Genomic DNA, 10098 nt, shown 5'->3' on the forward strand with positions numbered 1-10098 from the left:
TGGTCACCATCATCATGACCATACCATCATCATCATCACCATCATCACCACCATCACCATCATCATCACCACCATCATCACCACCATCATCATCACCATCACCACCACCACCATCATCATCATCACCATCATCATCATCATCATCTTCACCATCATCATCATCACCATCATCACCACCATCACCATCATCATCACCACCATCACCATCACTATGGTTGGCAAAGATGCAAAATTACTAGTTCTTCCAGCATGTGGTCAACCATGACCGTGTGTGTGTGTCTCACCTGTGTTCAGTCTCTTAGATGGGCCTCTTATCTCTCCAGTTGTCCAAAGGAAAGCAGGAAAAGATCTGTGGAAAATGGGCACAGTTACATTTAAAAACAAAGGTTGGAAAAAATTGGGGAAATGATGTGAACGGGAACGTTACAAAGAAGATGCACAAATAAACAGCACCTCGGTGCATGAAGATACCACCCAAACCGTTAGGCATCAGGGCCATGCGACCTAAACCCATCATGAACCATCATCCCACTTCTCCTGGGGTGGTTAAAACAAGGAGGGCAACAAGGAGGACGTGGGGCTACTGAACTTCTCCGCGCTGTGGGTGGAGTTCAAAAGCCATGTAGCGCGTTGGTGGTATAGTGGTGAGCATAGCTGCCTTCCAAAAGCCATGTAGCCACTTCCGGAACAGTTTGGCATTGTCTTAAAATTTCTTGTACGCTTTCTTGTTTCTTATGCAGTTTCTCATGTGCTTATACCATCCCACCCCATGAGCTTGTGCTAAAGTATTTACCCAACGGGAATGAAACTTATATTCAACACTCACACATGGAGGTTTAGAGCCGCTTTGTTCAGAACTGCCAAAAACTGGCAACAGCCCGATGTCCGTCCACTAGCGGGTGGATAACAAGGAAGAGATTTCACTGTGTGTAAATTAAAAAATAAATACAAAGTATAAGGGGTGGGCTCTGAGCACAGGCCCGATATGTAATCTGAGCAACATTAGTGTTTAAACTTTACGAAGCATTAACTCTGTGCCAGGCACGGTCCTGTACAATCCTCAAAACTACCCCGGGCAGTGGATAGCAAGAGCCATGCCCCACTGCAGAGCTGAGAAATCCCAAGGCGGCTTCCAGAGAGCCCAGATCACCCCAGAGGATGAGAGCGGGGCCTGAGCACTGCTCCCCAGGGCTGCCTCTGCCCCATCCTGCTTCCCCGCAGCCCCTGACAGAGGCTCGCATCCCCAGGCCGAGATATAAGACAAGGGATGCCCATTCTTTGTAGGAACACAAACATTTGCTATGCTGAGAACATGGAATAAAGTCCGGAGGATTGCAGATCTTTTGTTCTCTATTTCTTGGAGAAGTCTACAGTGCTCCCTCTATCAGGGGGTGTGCGGGGCTGACAGCATCTCGGTTGGGAGACCCCTCCTCTTCCTGGCTCTGCGGGAGCTCCTGCTCAGGCAGGGGGTTGTGGCCCCAGGCCCAGAGGGCGCATCCCCTGCTCATCTTTTGCCTCCCCCACCTCCGGTGAGCCCCCGGTGATTGTGGATTGCTGGGTCTGCTTTATAGAGCGTGCGAGCGTGTGCATGTTTGCATGTGCATACGGGTGTGCGATGCTTCTAAATCACCCGCAAGCCCCGGCAGGTCAGTGACCGTGGTGGGCCGGGAGCAGCAGAGACCGCGGAGCCTCAGGACCCTCCTTACCGCTCAGCGGCCATCAAGGACCAGGCCCGGGAGGGACGCGTGGGACCCAAGAACTTCCGGCGGGTGGGTGGGTGTGATAGGGGCAGCTAACAGAGCCTGCACCTTACCACGACCAGGGCGCCGTGGGGTGGGAGTCACAGTAACTTCGATTTAGAGAAAAAAAAAAGTGGGCACGGCCTTTGCCGACCTGGTCTGGTGGTTGCAAACTGCCCCGGGCTCCCTGGCGCGGCACCCCCTCCCCTGCAGCTCCTGCCCTGGCCGCTGCGCTCCCAAGCCGGCCAGTCCTCCCGTGGGAGCACGGGTGCCGGGCAGGAGGACGGAAAGACACCATACGGTAACTGTAGTTGTACCACAGGGGCCAGAGTTTCCCCTTCCTTTTTAAATCCTTTATCGTAAGGAAAACTGAATGAGCCCCTTGCGCGCAGTCAGCGCAGGGTTCCGGCGCGGCCGGCAGGGGGCGTGCGCGCCTTCCCGGACTCGCGCGAGGCAGGGAGGAGCGGGTGGAGGATTCTCGGGGGTGGGGGTCCCCGGGGAGGACAGGGGAGGGGGGCAGAGTTTCGTGCAGAGGACCGAGGGGGCGCTGGTGGAGGAAGGCGGTCCCGGGAAGGGGTCCCCGCTGAGGACGGGGGGGGGGGGGGGGTCTTCAGGCCTCGGGGGGAAGGGGCCTCTGGCGGGGGCGACAGAGGTCCGCGCAGAGGACGGGGAAGGGGGCCGGTGGAGAAGTGAGATTGGGGCCAGGGGTCTGCAGGTGTTGGGGGCGGACGTCCTGGGGGGGCGGGGGGGTGCCGGAGGTCTGCGCAGAGGACGAGGAGGGGGCAGGTGGAGGACGGAGGTCCGGGCAGGGGTCCCCGGGGGACTGAGGAAGGGGGCGGGGTCTGCAGGGAGGATGGCCTGGGTCTCGGGGTCCTCCGGGAGGGCAGAGTTTGGGGGGTGGGGTTCGTGCGGAGGACCGAGAGGGGGATGAAGAGGGGTCAGGGGTCCAGGGGCAGGATCTAGCTGTTTCACGGGCGCTCATGCATCTTGGGCCAAATGCTGCCGGGTCCTGGGTGGGGGGAGCGCAGAGGACGTCTCCCAACCTTGCTCAGGGCCTGCAGGAGTGGGGTGGGGGCTCCTGCAGGGACCCGGTATGGGGGAGACAGAGGGTAGCCTTAAAGAGCTGGTGGCCACACAGGCCTGCGACCCCGGGTGGCCAGATTTTTTTTTTTTCCCCCACTAAAGACTTGTATTTGCATGCTGTAAGGATCCTTTCCAAGCAGTTTGGAAATCCTTTTGTCTTTTAGAAGCTTCTGCATACCAACCAAAGAATGCATTCCATGGTCTCTGAGAGGATTGGGGTCCTCTCCTTTAAGGGAGGGTGCCCCTTAAGGTGGTTTATCCAAGTCAGAGTTTCCCCAGAATGGCCATTGCAATTCCGGATATCTTTGTGACCCAGAAATTCCCCTTTTGGGGTATACACTGTAAGGGATTGTAAGCAGGTATTTCAACCAGAACAGATAGGTTGAATGTTCATGGCAGCGATACTCACAATTGCCAGAAGGTGCAAACTCTCCTCCGTCAGCTGAGGTTCAGATAAAACGTCATCTGTTCATGCAGTGGGGTAGCCTTCAGCCCCGGGAAGGAATGAGTGGGGACCCATACTACAGCTTGGGGGAGCTTCAGAAACAGGTTGGTAAAAGAAGTCAGACACAGGAGATCACATGTGGTAGGATTCCATTTTTGTGATGTGTGCAAAATAGGCGAATGGGCAGAGTCAGCGAGCAGGCTCTAGACCCCCCCAACTTCCTGCGCCCCCCAATCTCAGCTGCGTCACCTGGAACCAGTGGCTCAATTCTGTGTCCCAGCTTCCTGGCATCTGAAATGGTGGTGAATTAATGAGACGCTGCTTAGGAAGAGCTGGTGCTGTTTTGCAGACCCACGTTGGCTCCTGGTCTGGGGGTCTTCAGTAATATGGAAGGGAACACAGATGGGAGTTGAGGACGCAAGGAATTCCCAGCCCAGGGGAGGGGGAGGGGCAGGCTGATGCCCGATGCCTGGGGTCTGAGCTTACTTGTCCCTCCGCAGGAGGTTTGGGCCTCTCTGCGCCCGTCCCTGGCCTGTGACCAGCCACCCGTCCTCTCAGATAGCGTCCCTGCGTGGTCATCAGGGGTGTGTTGCATTTTTATCCAGTGATTGTGCCGGACCATCCTGCGGTTCTCCTTGGTTCTTCTCTCGCCCGGCCCTGCTGTTCTGTCCAGGAACCCTTGGCCCTTTTAGAGGCTCTTCTTTTAGGCCTCTTTCCCCCTGCTCTATTATCTGCTTCTGGAGACCCCAGAGCGAGTGCTTGGCCTGCTTGGCCTGCCCCCCCCCGCCCCCGCCCGGAGGAGTTCTATCTTGAGAGCCCTGGGGCCTGAATGAGACCTGAAGTTTTCCCTGGATCCCCTGGGCTCTCCGCAGGGACCCGATGCTGAAGAGCCGGGAGTGTAGTGGGGCTTTCGAGGCGCTTTTATGTGACCAGGTGTTCCATTTGAGTTGGTCGTCGGTCTCGGATCTCTTTGCGGTTGCTCCGAGAGCGCGTTTCTGGATGTCTAGCTGTATGTGGACGTGTGAAGTGTGCACAGTGGACGCTCTCCCTACAACCACCTGTCTATGGATGGCATTTATTTCTGATTTCATTATTAGGGGAGATTGAGCTACTGGAGCGTGCATGGTCAATAAACACCATTCATGTTGCTTTGAATAAATAATTCACTTACCTTGCTTTCCAGAACACTAGTTGGGTCAGATGGCAGACAGCTCGAAGGGGAATGCCAGAGAGCCTCTTGCCTCCTGCACTGGGACAGAACCTGTTTGGGGGCGTATTTACTTAGCCATTACCGTGTTTGGTTCTCTATAGTATAGACACTTTTCCTCTTTCAGTAAGGTAGCCAAACATTTGTGTTCCTGAGTTTGTGGGTATTTTGTATGTTGAATGGAAAGCTGAATTTGCCCGAATGTGATTTGTCCTTCAGAGCATGGGATCATTGGAGGGTGAGGCTGAGTGGTCCCTGACGTGTGAGGGGCCAGGAGACCACATGGGAGGGGGCACCCCCAGGCTTGGTAGAGAGACTCCACTTCGCCAGGTGAGCATGAGGCTGGGGACTGGATTCGTACAGGGCAGAGAGAGAGCCAGGCTCCCTGGCCGGCCCACGCAAATGCTGTGGGATGCTCAGTGGCCCTCAGCCCCAGGACAGCACCTGGAGGAAGCCCGGGCCCTAGTCAACATCCAAGGAGTGAACACCTGGGAAGTGCAGTTAGCACCGGACACCCCGTAGGCTAGTGGCCAGGGACTCTTCCTCAGTGGTTCCTGAAATCTCTGCCTGGTTCATGGGGAGGGAATCCCCAGTCACAGTGATGGACTTCTTGCCTGCCTTGGTTCCTGTCACATCCAACATAGAGGCACAAGGTCATGTCACCTCGCACGCACAGAGTTGCAAAGTGAGCCGGATGCCTGCTGCACATGTGCAGGTGCATCTTCCCCAGGAGGGTCTGCCTTCCATTTGATGAGGGACCAGAAGGCTGGCTGAAGACAAAGCACAAGCCGACACCCTGTGACCTCCCCCCTCGCCCCCAGTCCTGGGTGGGACATGTGTGACACTCTTCCAGGAAGCTCCCAACTATCTTAATGTTACTGCCTTCCTAGAGGGAAAAATGACCTTAACTTGACAATGGCAAGGCCTCCGATATCTTGTAGGTCCTCCTTAGCATAGCAAAGTTCTTTGGAAACCTCCCTTTTCCTGACCTCCCCCAACCCTATAGTATATAACCAGCCACCCCTCACAACCCCGGTGCAGGAGGTCTTTCTGCCCCCGGGGCCTGTTCCGGTGCTTTAATAAGCCACCATTTTGCACCAAAGACATCTCAAGAGTTCTTTCTTGGTCGTCGGCTCCACTGAACCTCACTTATATTCCAAAACTACATCACCGTCACTGCGCTCACCCCCGAGTCTCCCCCTCTGTGGACACCACCTCCCCCCTGCCGCCCCGGCTGAGCCCTCCAGCACCTGCCCAGGTTAATCTAGGGAGAGGAACGAGCTAACTAGCAGTTGGTGGGGTGCAGGCTCATGAAACAAGCAGAGTGACATTCCTCTAGGGACTCAACTGCCCCAATGTTAATACTTCGCTAAGGGCAAAAGGCAATTCTAGTCTGACCCCCCCCCCCCAATATTGTAAGTCTACTTTAACGTGTAAAAATTCCTTTGGAAATTTCCTTTTTCTCTAAACTCAGATACATGTTGGCAATCATCCCCCAAGCATATGGCCCACCGATCTACATCTGAAGGGTCTCAGGACTAGGGTTTTATTAGACGGTAATAAATGATCTCTTCCCAACAATAGCTAGCCCCTCAAGGTCCTGGAAACCTTGCTTCTGAATTCCTTAGAGACTCACGCTCTCCCTAACCCCCTCCCAACTTGGGAGTATATAATGGGCCACTCCTCATGATCCCTGTGTGGCTCTTTCTGCCCACGGGTCTTGTCCCTGTGCTTTAAGAAAACCACCTTTTTGCACCAAAAACATCTCAAGAATTCTTTCTTGGCCGTTGGCTTCGAAACCTAACAACGTCTTTCCTACATCACACACACATCTGGCACTTAGGGGGGAGCCCACTAAGACTGCCCTAGTGACCCGCTGGGAGTGGGCATAGGGGTAAGGAGGCAGATGTGGCAAGCTCTCCCCAGAGGCACAACCTCTGTGGGCAGAGGTGGGAGGTGCTGGGTACGCGTGGTGCCCACCACGGCATGGCAGTTCCAGGCAGTGCGCAGGGGCGTGGCCCAGAGCAAAGCTCTCCAGCAGGAAGCACTAGGCTGCGGCCCAGATGAAGGAGGAAGCATCACCCATCCCTACGGGGCTACCGGTCCAAGCATCCGGGATGGTGGGAGCGCCACACCCAGGAAGCACCGGGGCGTCCAGAGGAGGCTGCTATGTGGCTGGGCAGGAGAGACGGACCCAGCAGGAGGGGTCAGGGGCTTGGGGTCAAGTTGCTGACTGCAGAGGTGTTCAGGGCATTTTGGGGGGTGGGTACTGGGAACACTTGCAGAGACATGGAGGCGAACTGGGACCCTCAGGCAATGAGTGAGAGTGGGTGCCGGGAAACCTAGAGGGGGTTGCTTGGTGAAGAGGAAGGGCCAGGGTCACGGCCCCCCTGGTGCCCACCCGAGCTCTGCGTCTTGTCCCTGCCTTAGAATTACCTCCATGAGCAGTGGGCTCTAACCAGCGGCGAGCTCACGTCGTTGGGCACCACGTTCCCGGCATGAACACTCAGGAGCCCCCTGCTGGCTCCCGGGACGTTCCAGATCACCGGCTTCCCAGGGTTTCGTGGCTTTGGCAGGAGGGCACTGAGAAGCTGCCGGAGAAGCCGGACTTACGTGGGAGGGATTTTGACGGGATTTTAGGGGCGGCTTAGGGCCACAGTCATGAGGGAGGGGCTGACCCACAGACGGAGGGCTCAGACTCACAAGCCTGCCCCTGCCGCACTTCAGATGCCAACCCAAAGTCCACGTTGTCGCCGGTGCTTCTCACCAACAGGTTCCAGACCAGACGTTCCCACGGCACCTCCCTGGGTGTGATGACGTCGCTGGAGCCGCTCACAGAACTCAGGGAAAGGAATAACTCACTACATCACTGATTTGTAATAAATCACAGATGTGAGAGCTGCCCGGGGAGGGGTCTGGGGAGGGGGCGCGGGGCTCCTATGCCCCCAGGGCCCACGGTCCCCACATCTCCATGTGCTCACCAGCCCAGGAGCTCTGTGGCCCCAGTCCTTTTGGGATTTTATTGGGGCTTCAATACAAGGACATGACTGATGAAATCATTGGCCATTGGTGATTGATTCAACCTGCAGCCCCTCCCCTCCCGAGGTCAGGGGGCGGGGCTGAAAGGTCCCACCCTGTGACCACGTGGTCGGTTCCCCTGGCAACCAGACCCCACCCTCAGGTGCTTCCCAAGCATCACCTGGTTAGCATCACAGGAGACACCTTTCTGCTCCTCCCCTTAGGGAATTCAAGGGCTTTAGGGGCTCGGTGCCAGGTGCCAGGAAAGGGAATGAAGACCAACTTTGTATTTCTTATAAATCACAGCATCTCACGACTGCGGGGGCCTTGGGTTTGCCTTGGGGTGGATGACACCTAACAGGTCGTTGGCCAGCCTGCCAGTGTGAGGGCCGAACCCTACTTTTTCTTACTCTCCGGCCTCCGTAACCGTAACTGCCTCTCCTTTTTCCTGCCCTCATGGCGCCTCCTCCCAAAACAGACATTTCCCCCAAGCCACCACTCTGTGGCATTTTCCTGAACACGTACACACTGTAATATGGTAGAACTTGCTGTCATGATAAAAGCATGGGGGCTGGAAATTGTGTGGCCATTTCAACTATGCGTTTTACGACCTGTTTCTGGAAAGTGTCGACTGGGGATGCGGCCAGTGCAGCCAGCTGAAGGTGACTCTCTTCCAGGGAGTGTGGTGGCCTGCCAAGGCCGGGGGCTTCCAAGGAGAGCGCATGCGCGCCGGGCTGGCTCTTCTGTCCCGTGCGGGGCGCAGGCTGCTTGAGGTCGGGGTTCACCGGTCCGCACTGGGCTCCTCGCTGCCCGTAGTGAGCAGGAGAGAAGCCAACGAAGGCCAGCTTCTGCTCACGCCGCCCGTCGCCGGGGTGGCCTGTGGCTCTGCCCTGCGAGCCACAGGTCGGCTGTGAAGGTAGCGGGACTACTGTGGCCTCGCTCCACACCAGGGACCAAGGGGCTCCCTCTTGACCCCCATCTGGGATGTCACGTCCTCCCAGAGGAGGGATGAGAAAGCTCCAGAGCAGTCAGGGCTGGTCACCTGTCACATCTGTCCCCATCCCTTCGTTCACACGATGGGGGCACCGTCCCAGGGCCTGGAGACACACACACACTCCAGCCAAGGGGCACGTGGCCGTGGCCCAGGGGTCAGCGTCCCCTTGTGCAAGCAGGCCAAGTTATGGGGACAAGAACAAAGCTTGCACACGCCCTTTCGGATGCCGGGGCAGACGACCCAGGCTCAGCTACACTGAAGGACAGGAAAGAAGAGCCAGGTAGGGGCTCACCCAGCTCAAAAGATGTTCTGCTTCTTTGCGCGGTCTGACCCGGAGCAAGCCACCACCGCCCCGTCCTCCATGCTGGGCCTTGCTTTCTCTGCGCTGACCCTGTCCCCATTCAAGCCCACCGGTGGCGACGGGGCCAGGCCACCGCAGCCTGGCTGGCAGCCTCCCTGAGTGGAGCTTCAGAGAGTGACAGTCCCTTCCCGCAGGGCCCGAAGTCTCTGCTGCTTGTTGACTCGTAGCCGGTCCCCTGTCCCTGGACCCTCCGGGGTCCGAGGGGCGGTGTGGTGGGCCAGGCCCGAGGCTGCCCTATTGGAGTCTGAACTGAGAGTGGGCCCGGCCTCCCAGAGGATCAGGAAAAGAAGGGACAACGGTCCTGGGTGCCAAGGCAGGACCCAAAGCACTCTTCTTGCAGGCAGGTCACTCCTGGCGCAGTTTTTAACTGGTCCTGTGTAAATGCATAGATCTGCATATACGCACTGGCTATTCAGAAGCGCAGAGCCAATATTTTCCCTGTGTTGTGTCTTGAATGCGTTCTTACTGAGTCACCTGCGCCCGTGCGGTCCTCACAGAGCCTGAGTCCCGCTCCCTGCGCTTGTCCCAGCGGACCCCAGGCATCGGTCTCAGGACTTTCTCTATTTGGAGACAGTCCACTGCTCCCACGATGCGGGATTGGAAAGTGGGGCCCAGGAGGGTCCCCCTAAAGGGCTCCGGCAGCTCTGGGAGTCAGATCCGGGGATAAAGCATGTGAAATGCAGTTCCTTTCATCCTCTGGCCATAGCAAAGGAAGTTCTCTTATGTCAGTTTGTCCCTTAAAAAAAGTGCAACAGAGAGAAGTGTCTGCTGGGACGTAGAGAATTCTTTGTTTTGGATCAAGCCTCTCTGCTTGAGAAAGCTCCTGGGGACCCTGTTTCTGCCTGCACCCTGAATGTGGCCAGGGCCACAGAGGTCAGACGGCGTGCGACTGGGAAGGGTGAATCGGGGGGGGGGGGAGACCCACAGCACAGCAATGCTGCCGGTCTGCCCGAGGGTCATGGGCGCCGAGATGAGTCTCAGACGCGGCCCCGCCTGCGGTCCAGTCCCCCCGCCTGCGGTCCAGTCCCCCCGCCTGCGGTCCAGTCCGGAATCCCGATGGAGAACGGTGATCAAGAATCTCCTAACCGTGCAAGTCAGATATATGCCGGGGGAAATGCACCGAAAACAGCACCCCCCTCACCCCACCCACCGACTCTACTTCATTTTTCTTTCCAGTGTTTATCACTCCCTCACATCCTGTGGGGTTCTTGTCTGTTTGCCCCACAGGCAAGTGGACTGGGGGGGGGGCGG

This window comes from Callorhinus ursinus, unplaced genomic scaffold (genome assembly GCF_003265705.2).
Source record: "Callorhinus ursinus isolate GAN/ISIS: 27379988/994484 unplaced genomic scaffold, GSC_fseal_2.0 scaffold60, whole genome shotgun sequence".
NCBI lineage: Eukaryota > Metazoa > Chordata > Mammalia > Carnivora > Otariidae > Callorhinus > Callorhinus ursinus.